Source organism: Macaca mulatta, chromosome 20 (assembly GCF_049350105.2).
Source record: "Macaca mulatta isolate MMU2019108-1 chromosome 20, T2T-MMU8v2.0, whole genome shotgun sequence".
Taxonomy (NCBI): Eukaryota; Metazoa; Chordata; class Mammalia; order Primates; family Cercopithecidae; genus Macaca; species Macaca mulatta.
Genome location: NC_133425.1, coordinates 28,230,459 through 28,249,895, shown reverse-complemented (window position 1 = coordinate 28,249,895; position 19,437 = coordinate 28,230,459). Strand labels below are relative to the sequence as shown.

Genomic DNA, 19,437 nt, shown 5'->3' with positions numbered 1-19,437 from the left:
CATTGGTGAGGATGGAAGAGAACCCCAAAATCAGGGCTCAGCTCAGGAGGGTTCTGGGCTTCACGGAGGAAAGAATTCAAGAGTGAGCAGACAGTGAAAGCAAGCAAGTTTATTTGCGCAACAGTGTACAACAAGATGGCTGCTCCACAGACAGAGCAGGCCTGTCCCACAGGCAGAGGGCACTCCCTGATTGCTAGCTGGCTCTACTGACACCTCCTTCTAATCACATGCTAATTAAGGGGTGGGCTATTCACAAACTTTCTGGAAAGGGGGCAGGGTGTTCCTGGAACCAGATAAGGTACCTTTTGGGTTTATTGCCATGGGACTTGTAAATTGTCATGGTGCTGGTGGAAGTGTCTTATGCAAATGTATTATAATTCCTAGTCCTAGCTGGTTTGAGCTGGCTTCTCTGCAACATCCTGTTTGTTTGTTTGTCTGTTTGTTTTTGAGATGGAGTCTCTGTTACTTATGCTGGAGTGCAGTGGCACGATCTTGGCTCACTGCAACCTCTGCTTCCTGGGTTCAAGCAAGTCTCCTGCCTCAGCTTCCCAAGTAGCTGGGATTACAGGCATGCACCACCACGCCCAGCTAATTTTTGTATTTCTAGTAGAGACGGGGTTTCGATGTGTTGGCCAGGCTGGTCTCAAACTCCGGACCTCAGGTGATCCACCTGCCTCGGCCTTCCAAAGTGCTGGGATTACAGGCGTGAGCCCCTGTGCCCAGCCTCATACCTTCTATTAAGTAAGTCCCAGGCCAGGCATGGTGGGTCACGCCTGTAATCCCAGCACTTTGGGGGACTGAGGCTGGCAGATCACTTGAAGTCAGGAGTGACCTACTTGCAAACAATATTTGCAAGTCATGCCAACTTAAGTCAAAGGACATGGTCGACTTAACAACTCCTCTATAAACTTCCCTGGATCCTCCAAAACCCGGCCAAATTTCTCCTGGCAAAAAGCTAAATCAGACATTAAAAAAAGGCACGTGTGCTCTGAATGTCCTTCCAGCTCTGTCAGCTGCCTCCCTCAATGAACACAGGTTCGACTTCAGGGGCTGATATGGGGTCCACTCCTGGTGGTACTGGTTAAACTTACTTCCTCCAGAAGCAGGGGTTATAGGCTGGGGCTCGTTGGATAAGGAGGGGTGTCTGATGACCTGGTGTAGAATCCTGCACCAGAAGACTGGAAGAACCCTCTTGAGAATCAGGGAACTGAGGAGGCAGGGAGTCGAGGCAGAGGGGCAGGCATGGGTGTCCTAGGGGAAGCAGATAGGAAGGGTTCATGAAGGAATCTGCTCCAATAGCCTAAAAGGCACTCTGGTGGCAAGTCATTCATTCTTGTCCCCCTGTCTAACAAGGATCTCTACAACTAGGCTGGGCGCAGTGGCTCATGCCTGTAATCCCAGCACTTTGGGAGGCCGAGGTGGGAGGATCACTTGAGGTCAGGAGTTTGAGACCTGCCTGGGCAACATAGCGAGACCATATCTAATAAAAATAGAAAAAAACACCAAGGAGCTCTACTAGACACTGGGAGTTTTCTAAGTCTAGCTAGAGTGCAGTTATTTTTTCATTCAAATTCCCACCTCTCTTTTTCCTCAAGAAAGCTCAGCAGGGCAATCACCACCAATTCCTGCAAAGAGGGAGTGAGTATAGTCAGCAGGGTGCAACCAAAGTGACTTATGAGACACGATTAGCAAACGGAATGCAACCAAAGAGGTGTTTTAATAAGCAAAGTACAGATAGAGCAGTGAAAATAGGAAGGAGAGGTGAAAATAGGGGACAGGACTCATAGTCTGAGTTCCACAAAAAGTAAAGATAGTGTTATGGTGTTGGGCAAAAGAGGGATGACAAAGATGACCAAAAAAGATGCTAACAGAGCATAGAGAGATGCCAAAGAATTCAGAGCATTCAGGTTTCAGCCACCGAGGGCCTGGAAACCACCCCACTGCCAGCAGTAAGGTGGGAGGAAGGGTGCAGCCAACAGTCACAGTAGGACTCCAGCCCACAATATCCCCCTACAGTGGGACTCCAGCCCACAATCCTAGCAGGAAACACATGACTCTGGTGTCCAAGAGTCACCCCAGCGTGGGACCTCTCAAAATAACAAAAGCTTCAAAACAGGGCCGGGCGCAGTGGGTCACGCCTGTAGTCCCAGCAGTTTGGGTGGATCACCTGAGGTCAGGAGTTCGAGACCAGCCTGGCCAACATGGTGAAACTCTGTCTCTATAAAAAAATACAAAAATTGGCCGGGTGCGGTGGCTCAAGCCTGTAATCCCAGCACTTTGGGAGGCCGAGACGGGCGGATCACGAGGTCAGGAGTTCGAGACCATCCTGGCTAACACGGTGAAACCCCGTCTCTACTAAAAAATACAAAAAAAAAAAAACTAGCCAGGCGAGGTGGCGGGCGCCTGTAGTCCCGGCTACTCGGGAGGCTGAGGCAGGAGAATGGCGTAAAAACCCGGGAGGCAGAGCTTGCAGCAGTGAGCTGAGATCCGGCCACTGCACTCCAGCCTGGGCGACAGAGCGAGACTCCGTCTCAAAAAAAAAAAAAAAAAATACAAAAATTAGCCAGGTGTAGTGGCGGGCGCCTGTAATCCCAACTACTTGGGAGGCTGAGGCAAGAGAATCACTTGAATTGGGAGGCGAAGATTGCAGTGAGCCGAGATCCCACCATTGCACTCTAGCCTGGGCAACAAGAGGGAAACTCTATCTCAAAAAAAAAAAAAAACAAAAAAAAAAACAATTCAACATATCCTGCCTAACATAAAATAGAAACAATTGCCCACATAGCCAAAGCAGACTACAAAGGCACAAAATACGTATAAGCGTGCATTTCTGCACTAAGAACAGGAAAAGTGCAATCGCCAATCGCTCGGTTATTGGAAACTAAAGAGAAAAACATCTGAGGGAAGGGGTGACGGAGCTGGCACAGAGGCTCAGGCCTGTAATCTCAGTACTGTGGGAGGCAGAGATGGGAGGATCACTTAAGCCTAGGAGTTCAAGGCCAGCCTGGGCAACACAGTGAGACCCCCATCTCTAAAAAACTAAAAAATAGATGGGCATCGTGGCACGAACCTGTAATCCCAGCTACTCAGGAGGCTGAGGTGGGAGGATCGCTTGAGCCTGGGACATCGAGGCTGCAGTGAGCCAAGATCACACTGCTGCACTCCAGCCTGGGCCACAGAGCAAGACCCTGTCTCTAAAAAAAAAAAAAAGAGAGAGAGAGAGAGAGAGAGAATGAGAGAGAGAAAAGGGAGGGAGAACGAGGACGTAGCCAGCGAGTTGTGCTCCCATCCTGGGCATGGGGACAATGAACTGGCCACCAAGCCAGGGGCCCTGTTCTCATGTCCTGGTTCACCAGGTGTCGAGGGGAGGCAAAGAGGACACTCACCTGTCCATGGACACCAAATGGTGCCAATGGCCTTTAATTTGGGGTCCTGGTAAAGGTTTTCCCAGGGTTCCCATGGCTTGTTAGTCTCCAGGAAAGATAACCACTGTGAAAAGAGCCCTTAGGTCCAGCACAGCTCTCCAGTGGTAACAGCCCTAGAGTTATAGCTCCCCAGCTCCCATCTGCAATGAGCAAAGCCCCCTGTATCTTGTTCATCCCTTTGTAGTTGCCAGGATGATGCAGGCAAAGCCCTCAGCTCAGGAGGGTTCTTAGCTTCCCTCGAGTGGACAGTGAAAGACAGCAAGTGTGTATGAGCGACATCGTGCATGGCTTGCCCACAGGTGGACGAGGCTCACCGGCCACATCTCCTCATAAGAATGACTCTCTCCTTACCCAGAGCTTATACTCTTTGCACCTCTTGCTACAGTCCCACCTACTTTAGGGTAGTTTGTGTCTATATCTGCCTCCCCTTGTTTTATTTTGTTTTGTTTTGTTTGAGACAGGGTCTCACTCTGTCGCCCAGGCCGGAGTGCAGTGGTGCGATCTCACCTCACTGCAGCCTCCACCTCCCCGGTTCAAGCAATTCTCCTGCCGCAGCCTCCCGAGTAGCTGTCACTACAGGCATGCACCACCACGTCCAGCTAACTTTTTGTATTTTTAGTAGAAGCAGGGTTTTGCTCTGTTGGCCAGGCTGGTCTTGAACTCTGGCCTCAGGGGATTTGCTCACCTTGGCTTCCCAGAGTGCTGGGATTACATGCATGAGGCACCACACAGGCCTGCTTCCCCTTTAAATGAGAACAGAGTGACAGGGCTGGTCGGTATCACTTTGCTGCTGCTATTTGAGTTAGGTGGGCCTGCTCTATTCTCCTTCAGTACCAAGTGGGACTGTAGTCTTCTGAGGCTCAGAGCAGCAACAATGGTGGTGAAGACATTGATGTCCTGACCAACTAGCTCTGCGTGGGAGACACCTGGTGAGCAGGAACAGTTTACCTACAAGCTGCATCACCTGCAGAGGTGGGTGTGAGCCAGGATGGGGGTCAAAGAAGTGCACTGGGAAAGCCTAATGTGGCTGTGACCTCTGACCCCTGCCCCAGCTCCCTTTCTGACAGCTAGGTTCTTTTTTTTTTTTTTTTTTTTTGAGACGGAGTCTCGCTCTGTCACCCAGGCTGGAGTGCTGTGGCCGGATCTCAGCTCACTGCAAGCTCCGCCTCCCGGGTTCACGCCATTCTCCTGCCTCAGCCTCCTGAGTAGCTGGGACTACAGGCGCCCGCCACCTCACCCGGCTAGTTTTTTGTATTTTTTAGTAGAGACAGGGTTTCACCGTGTTAGCCAGGATGGTCTTGATCTCCTGACCTCGTGATCCGCCCGTCTCGGCCTCCCAAAGTGCTGGGATTACAGGCTTGAGCCACCGCGCCCGGCCTACAGCTAGGTTCTTAAGAATTTCCTGGCATTTACTGAGAAAGCTTGGAATGCCTATTCATACCCCTGAATTACCAGAGCGATAGGAGAATTGGGGGAATGGCTATGAGATTTCTGGTGGGGAATGTGTGGAGTCCCAGGTGGTTGGGAGACTTCCTGACTCCCACACCTTCTTCCCTTTTACCTTCTCATTTATGTTTTTTTATTTATTATTTTTGTTTTGTTTTGTTTTGTGTATTTTTTCGAGACGGAGTCTTGCTCTGTCACCCAGGTTGGAGTGCAGTGGCATGATCTTGGCTCACTGCAACCTCCACCTCCCGTGTTCAAGTGATTCTCCTGTCTCAGCCTCCTGAGTCACTGTAGCTGGGACCACAGGTCTGTGCCACCACGCCCAACTCTTCCCTTTTACCCTCTCGTTGTCTCTCCGTTCCTTGCCTGCCTTTTTAACTTTTTTTTTTTTTAAATTTGAGACAGGGTCTCAAAGAGTTGGCCAGGCTGGTCTCGAACTCCTGACCTCATGATCCACCCTCCTCGGCCTCCCAAAGTGCTGGGATTACAGGCATGAGCCACCACCCCCAGTCCCTTGCGCTGCTTTTGACCTCCATTACACACTGTTGTCATCACAGCAAGACTCTATGCTAGGAACACGAACAGGTCCAGCCACTGGGTCAAGATGTGGGAGGTGGGGAGAGTAGGCTCCACCGCGCTCTCAGAATGAATATGCGTAGGATCATTTCTTTTCTTTTCTTTTCTTTTTGGAGACAGAGTTTCAATCTGTGGCCCAGGCTGGAGTGCAGTGGTGCAGTCTCGGCTCACTGCAACCTCCGCCTCCCAGGTTCAAGTGTTCCTGTGTCAGCCTCCAGAGTAGCTGGGATTACAGGCATCTGCTACCACACTGCTAATTTTTGTATTTTCAGTAGAGACGGGGTTTCACTATGTTGTCCAGGTTGATCTCGAACTCCTGACCTCAAGTGATCTGCCTGCTGTGGCCTCCCAAAGTGCTGGGATTACAGGTATAAACCACTGGGCCCAGCCCTGCCCTCTCTTCATTTTCTTGTTCATCCATTACAGGCAGTATGGACTAGTGGTTAAGCATGTGGACACTTAAGCCAGGCTGCTTTGGTTCAAATTTCAGTTCTGGGCTGGGCGCAGTGGCTCACACCTGTAATCCCAGCACTTTGGGTGGCAAAGGCAGGCAGATCACCTGAAGTCAGGAGTTCAAGACTAGCCTGGCCAACATGGTGAAACCACATCTCTACTTAAAAAAAAAAATGCAAAAATTAGCTGGGCATAGTTACAAGTGCCTGTAATCCCAGCTACTCAAGAGGCTGAGGCAGGGAGAATTGCTTGAACCCGGGAGGTGGAGGTTTCAATAAGCCGAGACCACACCACTGAACCCCAGTCTGGGCGACAGAGCGAGACTGTGTCTCAAAAACAACAACAAAAAAAGTTGGCTGGGCATGGTGGCTCATGCCTGTAATCCCAGCACTTTGGGAAGCCAAGGAGCGTGGATCACGAGGTCAGGAGTTCGAGACCAGCCTGTCCAACATGGTGAAACCTCGTCTCTACTAAAAATACAAAAATTAGCAGGGCATGGTGGCACATGCCTGTAATCCCAGCTACTCGGGAGGCTGAGATGGGAGAATTGCTTGAACCCGGGAGGCAGAAGTCGCAGTGAGCCAAGATCGTGCCACTGTGCTCCAGCCTGGGTGACAGAACAAGACCGTCTCAGAAAAAAAGTAAAAAATTTAAAAAAAAAAATTTTAAGTTCAATTCTGGGCCAGGTGCAGTGGCTCACGCTGGTAATCCCAGCACTTTGGGAGGCCAAGGAGGGTGGATCACTTGATCCCAGGGGTTCAAGACCAGCCTGGGTAAGAGTGAGACCCCATCTCTATAAAAAAAAAATGTCAGTTCTGTCACTGTTATTTAATCTCAGTTTCTTCATCTGTAAAATGGATTATCTGAGTAGCCTCCTGTTATCCATGGGGCACATGTTCTAAGACTCCCCCCCTCCCCCAGTGGATGCCTGAAACCAAACCCTATATATACTGTTTTCTCCTATACATATATACCCATGGGAATTTTTTCTTTTTTCTTTTTTTCTTTTTTTTTTAAGACGGAGCCTTGCTCTGTCACCCAGGCTGGAGTGCAGTGGTGAGATCTCGGCTCACTGCAGCCTCCACCTCCTGGATTCAAGCAATTCTCCTGTCTCAGCCTCCCGAGTAGTTGTGATTACAGGTGTCTGCCACCATGCCAGGCTAATTTTTGTATTTTTAGTAGAGATGAGCTTTCGCCATATTGGCCAGGCTGGTCTCGAGCTCTTGACCTCAAGTGATCCACCCACCTTGGCCTCCCAAAGTGCTGGGATTACAGGTGAGAGCCACTGCACCCGATCCCTATGGGAAAATTTAATGTATAAATTATGTACAGTTAAGAGATTAACAATAATAAGTAATAATAAAATAATAACAATAGATAACAATTAGAACAATTATAACAATACACTGTAATAAAAGTTATGTAAATGTAGTTTCTCTTTCTCCCTCTGTCTCTCAAAATATCTTATTGTAATATATTCACCTATCTTTAACTTAGCCTTGACTTAAAACTCACGGACTCACCTATTTTGGGACCACAGTTGACCCAGCATAACTCAAGCAAGAGAATGAAACCTCAGATAAGGGGGCTACTGTACATGAGTTTTGCATGTAAAGCTGCTAGAAGAGTGTCTGGCATACAGGGGAGGCTCAGTAAATGCTGGCCGCCACACCAGGCAGCATCGTACAGTAGTTAAGAAAGCTGGCCACGCATGGTGGCTCACGCCGGTAATCCCAGCACTTTGGGAGGCCGAGGCAGGTGGATCACGAGGTCAGGAGTTTGAGACCAGCCTGACGAACATGGTGAAACCCTGTCTCTACTAAAAATACAAAAAGTAACTGGGTGTGGTGGCGTGCGCCTGTAATCCCAGTAACTCAGGAGGCTGAGGCAGGAGAATCGCTTGAACCCAGGAGGCAGAGGTTGTAGTGAGCCGAGATTGTGCCACTGCACTCCAGCCTGGGTGACAGAGTGAGACTCAGTCTAAAAAAAAGAAAAAAAAGAAAGAAAGAAAGCTAGACTGCCTAGAGTTGAAGTCTAGCTCTGTGACCATAGGCAGGTCACTTAACCTCTCTGGGCCTGTTTCATCTTTTGTATAAAATGAACATAACCAGCCCCAGCCCTGGTTCCAGCCCCAGCATCAGCCTCAGGAAACAATAAAATAATGAAATAAAACATAAAATAATACAATACAATAATATTAATAAAATAAAATATTTAAAAAACGTGAACAAATGGCCGGGCGCGGTGGCTCAAGCCTGTAATCCCAGCACTTTGGGAGGCCGAGACGGGCGGATCATGAGGTCAGGAGATCGAGACCATCCTGGCTAACACGGTGAAACCCTGTCTCTACTAAAAAATACAAAAAAACGGCCGGGCGCGGTGGCTCAAGCCTGTAATCCCAGCACTTTGGGAGGCCGAGACGGGCGGATCACGAGGTCAGGAGATCGAGACCATCCTGGCTAACCCAGTGAAACCCCGTCTCTACTAAAAAATACAAAAAACTAGCCGGGTGAGGCGGCGGGCGCCTGTAGTCCCAGCTGCTCGGGAGGCTGAGGCAGGAGAATGGCGTGAACCCGGGAGGCGGAGCTTGCAGTGAGCTGAGATCCGGCCACTGCACTCCAGCCTGGGTGACAGAGCGAGACTCCATCTCAAAAAAAAAAAAAAAAAAACAAAAAAACAAAAAAACAAAAAAACTAGCCGGGTGAGGTGGCGGGCGCCTGTAGTCCCAGCTACTCAGGAGGCTGAGGCAGGAGAATAGCGTAAACCCGGGAGGTGGAGCTTGCAGTGAGCTGAGATCCGGCCACTGCACTCCAGCCTGGGCGACAGAGCAAAACTCCGTCTCAAAAAAAAAAAAAAAAAAAAACATGAACAATAATATTACTTGTAGGTAAAACATGCAATAACCTAGATAATATATAACCTATTGTGAGGATTTTATTTATGTATTATTTATTTACTTATTTGCTATTATTTTTTGAGGCAGAGTCTCACTCTGTCACCCAGGCTGGAGTGCGTTGGCACAATCTCAGCTCACTGCAACCTCTGCCTCCTGGGTTCAAGCGATTGCGCTGCCTCAGCCTTCCAAGTAGCTGGGATTACAGGCACCTGCCACCACGCCCGGCTACTTTTTCTGTATTTTTAGTAGAGACGGTGTTTCGCCATGTTGGCCAGGCTGGTCTCAAACTCCTGACCTCAAGTGATCCTCCCACCTCGGCCTCCCAAAGTGCTGGGATTACAGGCATGAGCCACTGTGCCTGTCCTATTGTGAAGATTAAATAAGCCAATAGTTGAGAAGTGCCTGGCACATATAAGCATTTGATTCTATTTTAGTGGTTATTTTATTCCATATAAACACACAGACAGAGCTTTGTATCACCTTCATTCACCTCTGTATCTCCAATGCCTAGAACAATGACTGGGGCATGCTGACTTGGTGCTCAGTAAATATTGACTGAAATATTGACACTTTTTTTTATCTAAATTGCCCTCGCTGCTGGCTTCTGACATGATGCTCTTTCCACTGTAATATACTGTTTGACTTTGTCATGTTTTTTTTGTTTGTTTTTTTTTTTAAAGATGAAGTCTCGCTCTGTTGCCCACGCTGGAATGCAATGGCATGATCTTGGCTTACTGCAACCTCCACCTCCCGGGTTCAAGCGATTCTCTTGCCTCAGCCTCCCGAGTAGCTGGGACTATAGGCTCATGCCACCACACCTGGCTAATTTTGTGTATTTAGGTTTCTTTTTCTCTGAAGAAACAGGGTTTCACCATGTTGGCCAGGCTGGTCTTAAACTCCTGACCTCAAGTGATCCACCGGCCTCAGTCTCTCAAATTGCTGGGATTACAGGCATGAGCCACTGTGCCCGGCCATGATTTCTTTATCTAGTCTGATTTTTTTTTTTTTTTTTTTTTTTGAGACAGAGTCTTGCTCAGTCGCCCAGCCTGGAGTGTAGTGGTGCGATCTTGGCTTACTGCAACCTCCACCTCCCAGTTCAAGCTATTCTCATGCCTCAGCCTCCTGAGTAGCTGGAATTACAGGTTCCCACCACACCCAGCTAATTATTTTTATATTTTTAGTAGAGACAGGGCTTCACTATGTTGGCCAGGCTGGTCTTGAACTCCTGGCCTCAAGCAATCTGCCTGCCCCGGCCTCCCAAAGTGCTGGGATTACAGGCATGAGCACTGCGTTCAGCCTATCTAGTCTGATTTTTAACATTAGAAAATTAATTTAGAAGAGTAGATCAAAATGAAGGGGAACATGTGGTGCAAGTGGCAGAAACAGATCGAACTGGCTCAACAAAAACTCAGGACTGACTCATGAAACTGAACATTTCAGAAGTAATTACTTCAGAAATGGTTGGATCGGCCGGGCGCGGTGGCTCAAGCCTGTAATCCCAGCACTTTGGGAGGCCGAGACGGGCGGATCATGAGGTCAGGAGATCGAGACCATCCTGGCTAACACGGTGAAACCCCGTCTCTACTAAAAAATACAAAAAACTAGCCGGGCGAGGTGGCGGGCGCCTGTAGTCCCAGCTACTCGGGAGGCTGAGGCAAGAGAATGGTCTAAACCCGGGAGGCGGAGCTTGCAGTGAGCTGAGATCCGGCCACTGCACCCCAGCCTGGGCGACAGAGCAAGACTCTGTCTCAAAAAAAAAAAAAAAAAAAAAAAAAAAAGAAATGGTTGGATCTAGGAGCTCAGAGTAAATAATAATCAAGATTCTTACCGCTTAAGCCCAGGAGGTCGAGGCTGCAGTGAGAGCTATGATTGTGCCACTGCACTCCAGCCTGGGTGACAGAGGGACACACTATCTCAAAAAAAAAAAAAAAAAAAAAAATTCTTGCCAGGCACAGTGGCTTACACCTGTAATCCCAGCACTTTGGGAGGGCAAGGCGGGAGGATTGAGCCCAAGAGTTTAACCTGCCTGGGCAGCATAGTAAGACCCACATCTCTACAAAAAATAAAACATTTAACCTGGCATGGTGGTGCATGCCTGTGGTCCTAGCTACTGGGGAGGCTAAGGCGGAAGGATTGTTTGAACACAGCAGGTTGAGGTTGTGCCACTGCACTCCAGCCTGGGTGACAGAGCAAAACACTGTCTCAAAAAAGAGAAAAGGAACGTGGAGCCATGTGAATTAGGGAGCAAATCCTGTAGGCAGCCTGTTGGGACCCCAAACCAGAACTGAGGCAGAGGAAGCAAGGTGGGGGGGGCAGCAGAAACATACATGGTTCATAGATTTTTTTTTTTTTCAGACGGAGTCTCACTCTGTTGCCCAGGCTGGAGTGCAGTGGTGGGATCTCAGCTCAATGCAACCTCCGACTCCTGGGTTCAAGTGATTCTCCTGCCTCAGTCTCTTGAGTAGCTGGGATTACAGGCGTGAGACACCATGCCTGGTTAATTTTTCTATTTTTGGTAGAGTCAGGGTTTTGCCATGTTGGCCAGGCTGGCCTCGAACTCCTGACCTCAAGTGAGCCACCTGCCTCGACCTCCCAAAGTGCTGGGATTGCAGGTGTGAGCCACTGCACCTGGCCCGTAGATTCTTTTGTACAAATCAACCAATACATAAAAATATGAGCAGCGAGTGGACACATGTTTCAGGTGTGTCCTCGAGGAGTAAACGGTGCACTCGCCTGGGGGTTCCACGGCAGTGGACAGGACATGACAGTCAGGAGTGACTGAGCCCCCATGGAGGCAGCCAGCTGAGGGCGCTGGGACAGGCATGGGGCCCCGTATTAGCCTGGGAGCCAGGGGCCACTGGAGGACCAGGCGTGTCGGCCCAGGGCCTGCTGCCCCTCTCAGACCCTGGGCAGGGCCTGTCCTGGGGTGATCAGCCTGTCTGTGTCCTCATCCCAGGGAGGCCGATGAGCCGGCCAGAGGTGCCTGCCGCTGTGCAAGGAGAGGGCTTTGAATACAAGTGGCACTTGGGGTAGAGCCCACCCCACCCAGCTGGTCTGGGAGCTGAGTCCCACCCAGTGGTCCTTGCATCTGAGGCTGCGCACACGCTGTCCCAGGGCCTGACTGGCCGGGCCCCTGAGATTTCTGCCTCTGGCCTGAACTCTGCTCTGACTTACGACTCCATCCACTTCTCCCTGTGTGGCTTTCCTTTGCCTTTTTTTGCAGGGGGAGGTGGGAGACAGAGTCTCATTCTGTCACCAAGTCTGGAGTGCAGTGGTGTAATCACAGCTCACTGCAGCCTCGAACTCACAGGCTCAAGCAATCCTCTCACTTCAGCCTCCCGAGTAGCTAGGACCACAGGTATGTGCCACCAGCCCAGCTAATTCTTTTTTCCCTTGCATTTATTTATGACAACTGATGTGTCTGGAGAATTTCCTGTGGGTCAGGCCTTGTGCTGCTAATAACAGCTAAAACCTGTGAGTCTTACCACAGGCCAGGCCCTGTTCTAAGTGCTTTACACACAGTAACTCACTGAATCCTTTAAGCAGTTGTATGCATTTGTATTATTTCCCTCACATTCTAGATGATGAAACTGAGGCACAGAGAGGTTGAGTAACCTGTCTGAGATCACAGAGCTCTTCAGTGGCAGAGCTGTTTTAGATGCATAATGGTCACAGCAGGTCCCTTCCAACTGCCATAAGCATGGTACTCAACTGGCAGTTGAGCCGACAAACACAGAGCAGCTTCAGGCCTTGATCAAGGTCACACACTGGGAAGCGCTGCAGTTCTGAGGGAAGGGGTGGAGGTCTGTTTGGCTCCCGACTCAGCCGGAGGGTCTTGGATCCATGACCACTTTCAAGTTTGTCTTTTTTTTTTTTTTTTTTTTTGAGAGGGAATCTCGCTCTGTCACCCAGGCTGGAATGCAGTGGTGCAATCTCGGCTCACTGCAAGCTCCGCCTCCCAGGCTCACACCATTCTCCTGCCTCAGACTCCCAAGTAGCTGGGACTACAGGCGCCCGCCACCACGCCCAGCTAATTTTTTGTATTTTTAGTAGGGACGGGGTTTCACCGCGTTAGCCAGGATGGTCTCGATCTCCTGACCTCGTGATCCACCTGCCTCGGCCTCCCAAAGTGCTGGGATTACAGATGTGAACCACCACGCCCAGCCTCGTCTTTTTTTTTTTTTAAAGACTGAGTCTTCCTCTGTCACCCAGGCTGGAATGCAATGGCACGATCTCAGCTCACTGCAACCTCCGCCTGTCGGGTTCAAGTGATTTTCCTGCCTCAGCCTCCCTAGTAGCTGGGATTACAGATGCCTGCCACCACACCTGGCTAATTTTTTTTTTAAGTATAGACAGGGCCATGTTGGCCAGGCTGGTCTCGAACCCCTGACCTCAGGTGATCCAACCACCTTGGCCTCCCAAAGTGCTGGGATTACAGGCGTGAGCCACCGCACCCGGCTCCAAGTTCATTTTGGGACAGATGGTGGGCAAGGCTGGGAGCATAGGCCTCATTTGACAGAGGGGGAAACTGAAGCCTAGAGTGTGTGGCCATCTTGCCCAAGCGGGCACACACAGGAAGTGGCAGAGCCCAGCCAGAAATTGAACTGGGACTTTTCATGCACAGGCTGGTGATCTTCCTCTGCAGCCCCTGCCTCCTGCAAGCTCTTCCTGGCCTCTCACCTTCCCACACCCTCAGATCTCAGTCTTCCCAGGCCTGCGTTCACATGTCATTTATATCCGGGAAGAGTGGCCCCTCAATCTCTTCCTCTCAGGCCTCCCCAGGTGCCTACCATGGCTGCAAGAGTATGGGGGTAGCCGGCATCCCCCTTACAAGGAAAAAAGAGATAAGACCAAGGGAGAGAACCCTTTCCCCCTCTCCAGGCTCTCCTTCCCAGGGTTGTTGGTCCCATGACAGATATAACACTTAAGGGCAGGTTGGGCGCGGTGGCTCACACCTGTAATCCCAGCACTTTGGGAGGCTGAGGCAGGCAGATCACCTGAGGTCAGGGGTTCGAGACCAGCCTGGCCAAATGGTGAAACCCCGTCTCTCCTAAAAATATAAAAATTAGCCAGGTGTGGTGGCACACACCTGTAATCCCAGTCACTTGGGAGGCTGAGGCAGAAGAATCTCTTGAACCCAGGAGGCAGAGGTTGCAGTGAGCTGAGATTGTGCCACTGCACTCCAGCCTGGGAGACAGTGAGACTCCATCTCAAAAAAAACAAACAAACCAGCTGGGCGCGGTGGCTCAAGCCTGTAATCCCAGCATTTTGGGAGGCTGAGACAGGCGGATCACAAGGTCAGGAGATCGAGACCATCCTGGCTAACACGGTGAAACCCCGTCTCTACTAAAAATACACAAAAAACTAGCCGGGCGAGGTGGCGGGCGCCTGTAGTCCCAGCTACTCGGGAGGCTGAGGCAGGAGAATGGCGTAAACCCGGGAGGCGGAGCTTGCAGTGAGCTGAGATCCGGCCACTGCACTCCAGCCTGGGCAACAGAGCCAGACTCTGTCTCAAAACAAACAAACAAACAAACAAACAAACCAAAACAAACCAAAACAAAAAAAAACACGTAGGGACAGTCCCAACAGTGGGCTGGAGGGGGCTGGACCCACAAGCCTCTTGCTGCTGTCTGAGTGCACACTGCTGGAGAAGTCTGGGCAGAGTCCAGGCCTAGTGTGGTGTGAGGTTTGTGTGCATGAAGGGAGGGAGGTCCAGGTATCAGAGGTCCAGGGACTGTGGGTCTCAGCCACAGCACCTTTCCTGGGGGACAGGAGCTGTCGTAGCCTCGGGATCTCACCATCTGTGCTCGGGAGCCTCTGAGGCGAGAGCTCCGCTCCAGCCTGGCTTTACTTTCCCCCAGCCTTCCTGTCTTCACAAAACCATGTTGGTTTCACCGAGGGGTTAGTTCCAGGCCTTGCAGCTGACATCATGGAGTGCAGGGATTCCCCGCGCTGGCCCACGCTGAAAATAGGGGACTTGAGTTCCAGTCTTCCTTCTGCTACCAACCGGCTTTGTGACCTTGAACGAGACTTCCCCTCCCTGATTCCATCCTCATGTCACATCTGAAGCCTCCAACTTCTGTACTGAGCTCAGGATTCCCAGGCAAGCCCACGGAGTGCCCCACAGGGTCAGAGCCGTAACAGGACTTGGAAAATAACCCAAAAATTGGTGCGTGGGTCTTTTCTTTTCTTCTCTCTCTCTCTCTCTTTTTTTTTTTTTTTTTTTTGTTGTTGTTGTCCACATTTTAATTTCCCTATGTAATAATAATGGTTTGCTATCACTTTTCTTTTTTATTTCTTTTTTTTTTTTTTTGAGACGGAGTCTCGCTCTGTCGCCCAGGTTGGAGTGCAGTGGCGCGATCTCGGCTCACTGCAAGCTCCGTCTCCCAGGTTCCAGCCATTCTCCTGGCTCAGCCTCCCGAGTAGCTGGGACTACAGGTGCCTGCAACGGCGCCCGGCTAATTTTTTTTTTGTATTTTTAGTAGAGACCAGGTTTCACCGTGGTCTCGATCTCCTGACCTTGTCATCCGCCCACCTCGGCCTCCCAAAGTGCTGGGATTACAGGCGTGAGCCACCGCGCCCGGCTATTTCTTATTTTATTTAGAGACAGGGTCTCACTCTGTCACCCAGGCTGGAGTGCCGTGGTGTGATCATGGCTCACTGCAGCCTTGACCTCCTGGGTTTAAGCAATCCTCCTGCCTCAGCCTCCGGAGTAGCTGTGACTGCAGGTGTGCACCACCATGCCCAGCTAATTTTTTTGGTTTTTAGTAGAGACGAGGTCTTGCTATATTGCCCAGCCTGGTCTTGAGCTCTTGAGCTCAAGTGATCCTCCCACCTTGGCTTCCCAGAGTGCTAAGATTACAGGCATGAGCCACCATGCCCAGCCTGTTCTCACTTTTCAATGAGGAAAATGAAGTCCAGAGCAGGCCAGTGACTTCCTTGGGGTGACCAGAAGGGGTGGCTACACACAGGTGTCTACATCCCAGGCTTCCCAATTTCCCTTCTCTCTGTCCTTACCCCTCACTACCTTCCTTCCATTTCCTGCTGGCACTAACCCAAGCCTCAGCCCATCAGCCAAGACCCACCCGGCTTGTGGAACCTGTATTCTAATGAATAGAGACAGACAAAAAAGTAAATGGGGCCAGGCGTGTTGGTTGAAGCCTAGAATCCCGGCACTTTGGGAAGCCCAAAGTAGGAGGATTGCTTGAGACCAGGAGTTCGAGCCCATCCTGGGCAACATAGCAAGACCCTATCTCTACAAAAAATTTAAAAAATAGCCAGGTGTGATGGCGCGCACCCGTAGTCCCAGCTACTCAGGAGGCTGAGGTGGGAGGATTGCTTGAGCCCTCAGTGAGTCGTGATTGCGCCACTGCCTCCAGCCTGGGCACAGAGCAAGACTCAGTCTCTACAAAAATACATACATAATTTTTTAAATTAATGTAAAAGTGAAAAAACTTTTTAAAATGTAAAAAAAAAAAAATGTAAAAGTGAAATGTTCATTCGAGACAAGAATTATGGCAGGAAAGGATAGCCATTCAGTGGGGGAGCCAGAGACGAGGGGTATGGTACAGGGATTGGGGAGAGGGAACTCCAGGCAGAGAGAAGAGCTTGCACAAGGGCCAGGAAGTACCAGATGGCTCATCACCTTCACACAAGCAGCAAGTTGCTGGAGCTAGCATAGGTTGAAAATGAGGCATGAGGCTGGAGGCATTGGCTGAAGCCAGGTTAAGAAGAGGAGAGGAGGCCAGGCGTAGTGGCTCATGCCTGTAATCCCAGCACTTTGGGAGGCTAAGGTGGGCAGATTGCTTGAGGTTAGGAGTTCCAGACCAGCCTGGCCAACATGGTGAAACCTCGTCTCTACTAAAACTACAGACCAAGCTCAGTGGCTCTTACCTGTAATCCCAGCACTTTGGGAGGTTGAGTCGGGTGGATCACTTGGAGCCAAGAGTTCAAGACCAGCCTGGCCAACATGGTAAAATCCTGTCTCTACTAAAAACACAAAAATCAGCCAGGCGCGGTGGTGCATGCCTGCAGTCCCAGCTACTGGGGAGGTTGAGGCACAAGAATCACTTGAACCCAGGAGACGGAGGTTGTAGTGAGCCAAGATCGTGCCACTGAACTCCAGTCTGGGTGACACAGCAAGACTCTGTCTCAAAAAATAATAATAAAATAAAAATAAAAGTAAAATAATTAGCCAGGCATGGTGGCACACTCCTATAATCCCAGCTACTCAGGAGGCTGAGGTGGGAGGATCGCTTGAACCGGGGAGTCAAAGATTGCAGTGAGCTGGGATCGTACCGCTGCACTCCAGCCTGGGTGATAGAGACTCCATCTCAAAAAAAAAAAAAAACAGAAGCGCAAAGGAGCAGCAAGGGATTGGGGGGTGTCAGGGAGCCCTAAGAGAAGATGGGGTTCAAGATTTTCTTTTTTTTTTTTTTTTTTTGAGACAGAGTCTTGCTCTGTCACTCAGACTGGAGTGCAATGGCGTGACTTTGGCTCACTGCAACCTCCACCTGCCAGGTTCAAGCAATTCTCCTGCCTCAGCCTCCTGAGTAGCTGGGACTACAGGTGCGCAACACCATGCCTGGCTAATTTTTTTGTATTTTTAGTAGAGGCAGGGTTTCACCATGCTGGCCAGGCTGGTCTCGAACTCCTGACCTTGTGATCCACCCGCCTCGGCTTCCCAAAGTGCTGGGATTACAGGCATGAGCCACTGCACCCAGCCTAAGAATTTTTTTTTTTTTTTTTTTTTTTTTTTGAGATGGAGTCTCGCTCTGTCACCCAGGCTGGAGTGCAGTGGCCAGATCTCAGCTCACTGCAAGCTCCGCCTCCCAGGTTCACGCCATTCTCCTGTCTCAGCCTCCCAAGTAGCTGGGACTACAGGCGCCCGCCACCATGCCCAGCTAATTTTTTTTTTTTTGTACTTTAGTAGAGATGGGGTTTCACCGTGTTAGCCAGGATGGTCTCGATCTTCTGACCTCGTGATCCGCCCGTCTCGGCCTCCCAAAGTGCTGGGATTACAGGCTTGAGCCACCGCGCCCGGCAGAATTTTTTTTTTTTTTATTAGAGAAGGGGGGGTCTCACTATGTTGCCCAGGCTGACTTTGAACTCCTGGGCTTAAGTGATCCTCCTGCCTCAGCTTCCCATAGTGATAGGATTACCAGCATGAGCCACAGCACCCAGCCAACCGCCCCCTACCCTTTCTTTTTTCTTTTCTTTTTTTTTTTTTTTTTGAGACGGAGTCTTGCTCTGTTGCCCAGGATGGAGGGCAGTGGCACAGTCTTGGCTCACTGCAACCTCTGTCTCCTAGGTTCAAGCAGTTCTCCTGCCTCAGCCTCCCAAGTAGCTGGGACTACAGGCGCCTACCACCATGCCTGGTTAGTTTTTGTATTTTTAGTAGAGACAGGGTTTCACCATGTTGGACAGGCTGGTCTCAGACTCCTGACCTCACGTGATCAGCCCACCTTGGCCTCCCAAAGTGCTGGGACTACAGGCGTGAGCCACCATGCCTGGTTAGTTTTTGTATTTTTAGTAGAGACAGGGTTTCACCATGTTGGACAGGCTGGTCTCAGACTCCTGACCTCACGTGATCAGCCCACCTTGGCCTCCCAAAATGCTGGGATTACAGGCGTGAGCCACCTTTCCTGGCCTTATTTTATTTATTTATTTTTTTTATTTTTATTTTTATTTTTTGAGACGGAGTCTTGCTCTGTCGCCCAGGCTGGAGTGCAGTGGCGCGATCTCGGCTCACTGCAAGCTCCGCCTCCCGGGTTTACACCATTCTCCTGCCTCAGCCTCCCGAGTAGCTGGGACTACAGGCGCCCGCCACCTCGCCCGGCTAGTTTTTCGTATTTTTTAGTAGAGACGAGGTTGCACCGTGTTAGCCAGGATGGTCTCGATCTCCTGACCTCGTGATCCGCCCGTCTCGGCCTCCCAAAGTGCTGGGATTACAGGCTTGAGCCACCGTGCCCGGCCTATTTTGTTTTTAATAGAGATGGGGTCTTGCTATTTTGGCTAGGCTGGTCTGGAACTCTTGGCCTCAAGGGATCCTCTCACCTCAGTTTCCCAAAGTGCTGAGATTACCGGTGAGAGCCAAGTTGCCCAGCCAGGGTTCAAGATTTGAGAGGTAAGGAAGTTCTGGGTGACAGTAGAGGTTGGGAGGGACCATGGAGAGAGCCAAAGGGAGGCCCCATGTGGTCAAGGGGGTGAGCAGGTGGCATGCCTCTAGGACCCGCTGTGGGGAGCCCCAGCTGCATGGGCTGCCGGGGAGTGAGCTGCCACCACTGGGGGGTGCTGCAGGGGAAACCTGTCTGGACTACAGCCCCAGTTCCCTGTCCGTCTCCAGTGGCCTGTGGGGCTGCTCCCTCAGCAGATGTTGGTATTTCCCTGGCGCACTTATTCCCACGTGGCCTGGTGGGCAGTGCCCAGGCAGGCCAAGGAGGCAGAGAGCAGGAAGGGGAAGCCCCCCCTGGTTTCTATCTCACACCAGGGACCCGGCAGGGAAACCCCACAGGTCCTAAAAAGAAAGTGGCAGCAGTTGTTCTCGGGGAAGACCAAGAAACCCCATCCTCTCCCTGAAGATGGGAAATCCAGGGCGGGGCTGAGGGTGGGGCTGTGCTGGAAGGGAGATCTGTGGTCCAT

The 19,437-nt window shown here is 50.6% G+C and overlaps 1 protein-coding gene across 1 annotated transcript in view; it reads left to right on the top strand.

The window, feature by feature from the left end:
• Window positions 1-19,437, top strand: part of CLN3 (CLN3 lysosomal/endosomal transmembrane protein, battenin) — a 78,508-nt gene that overhangs the window by 26,715 nt on the left and 32,356 nt on the right. The window lies entirely within an intron of this gene.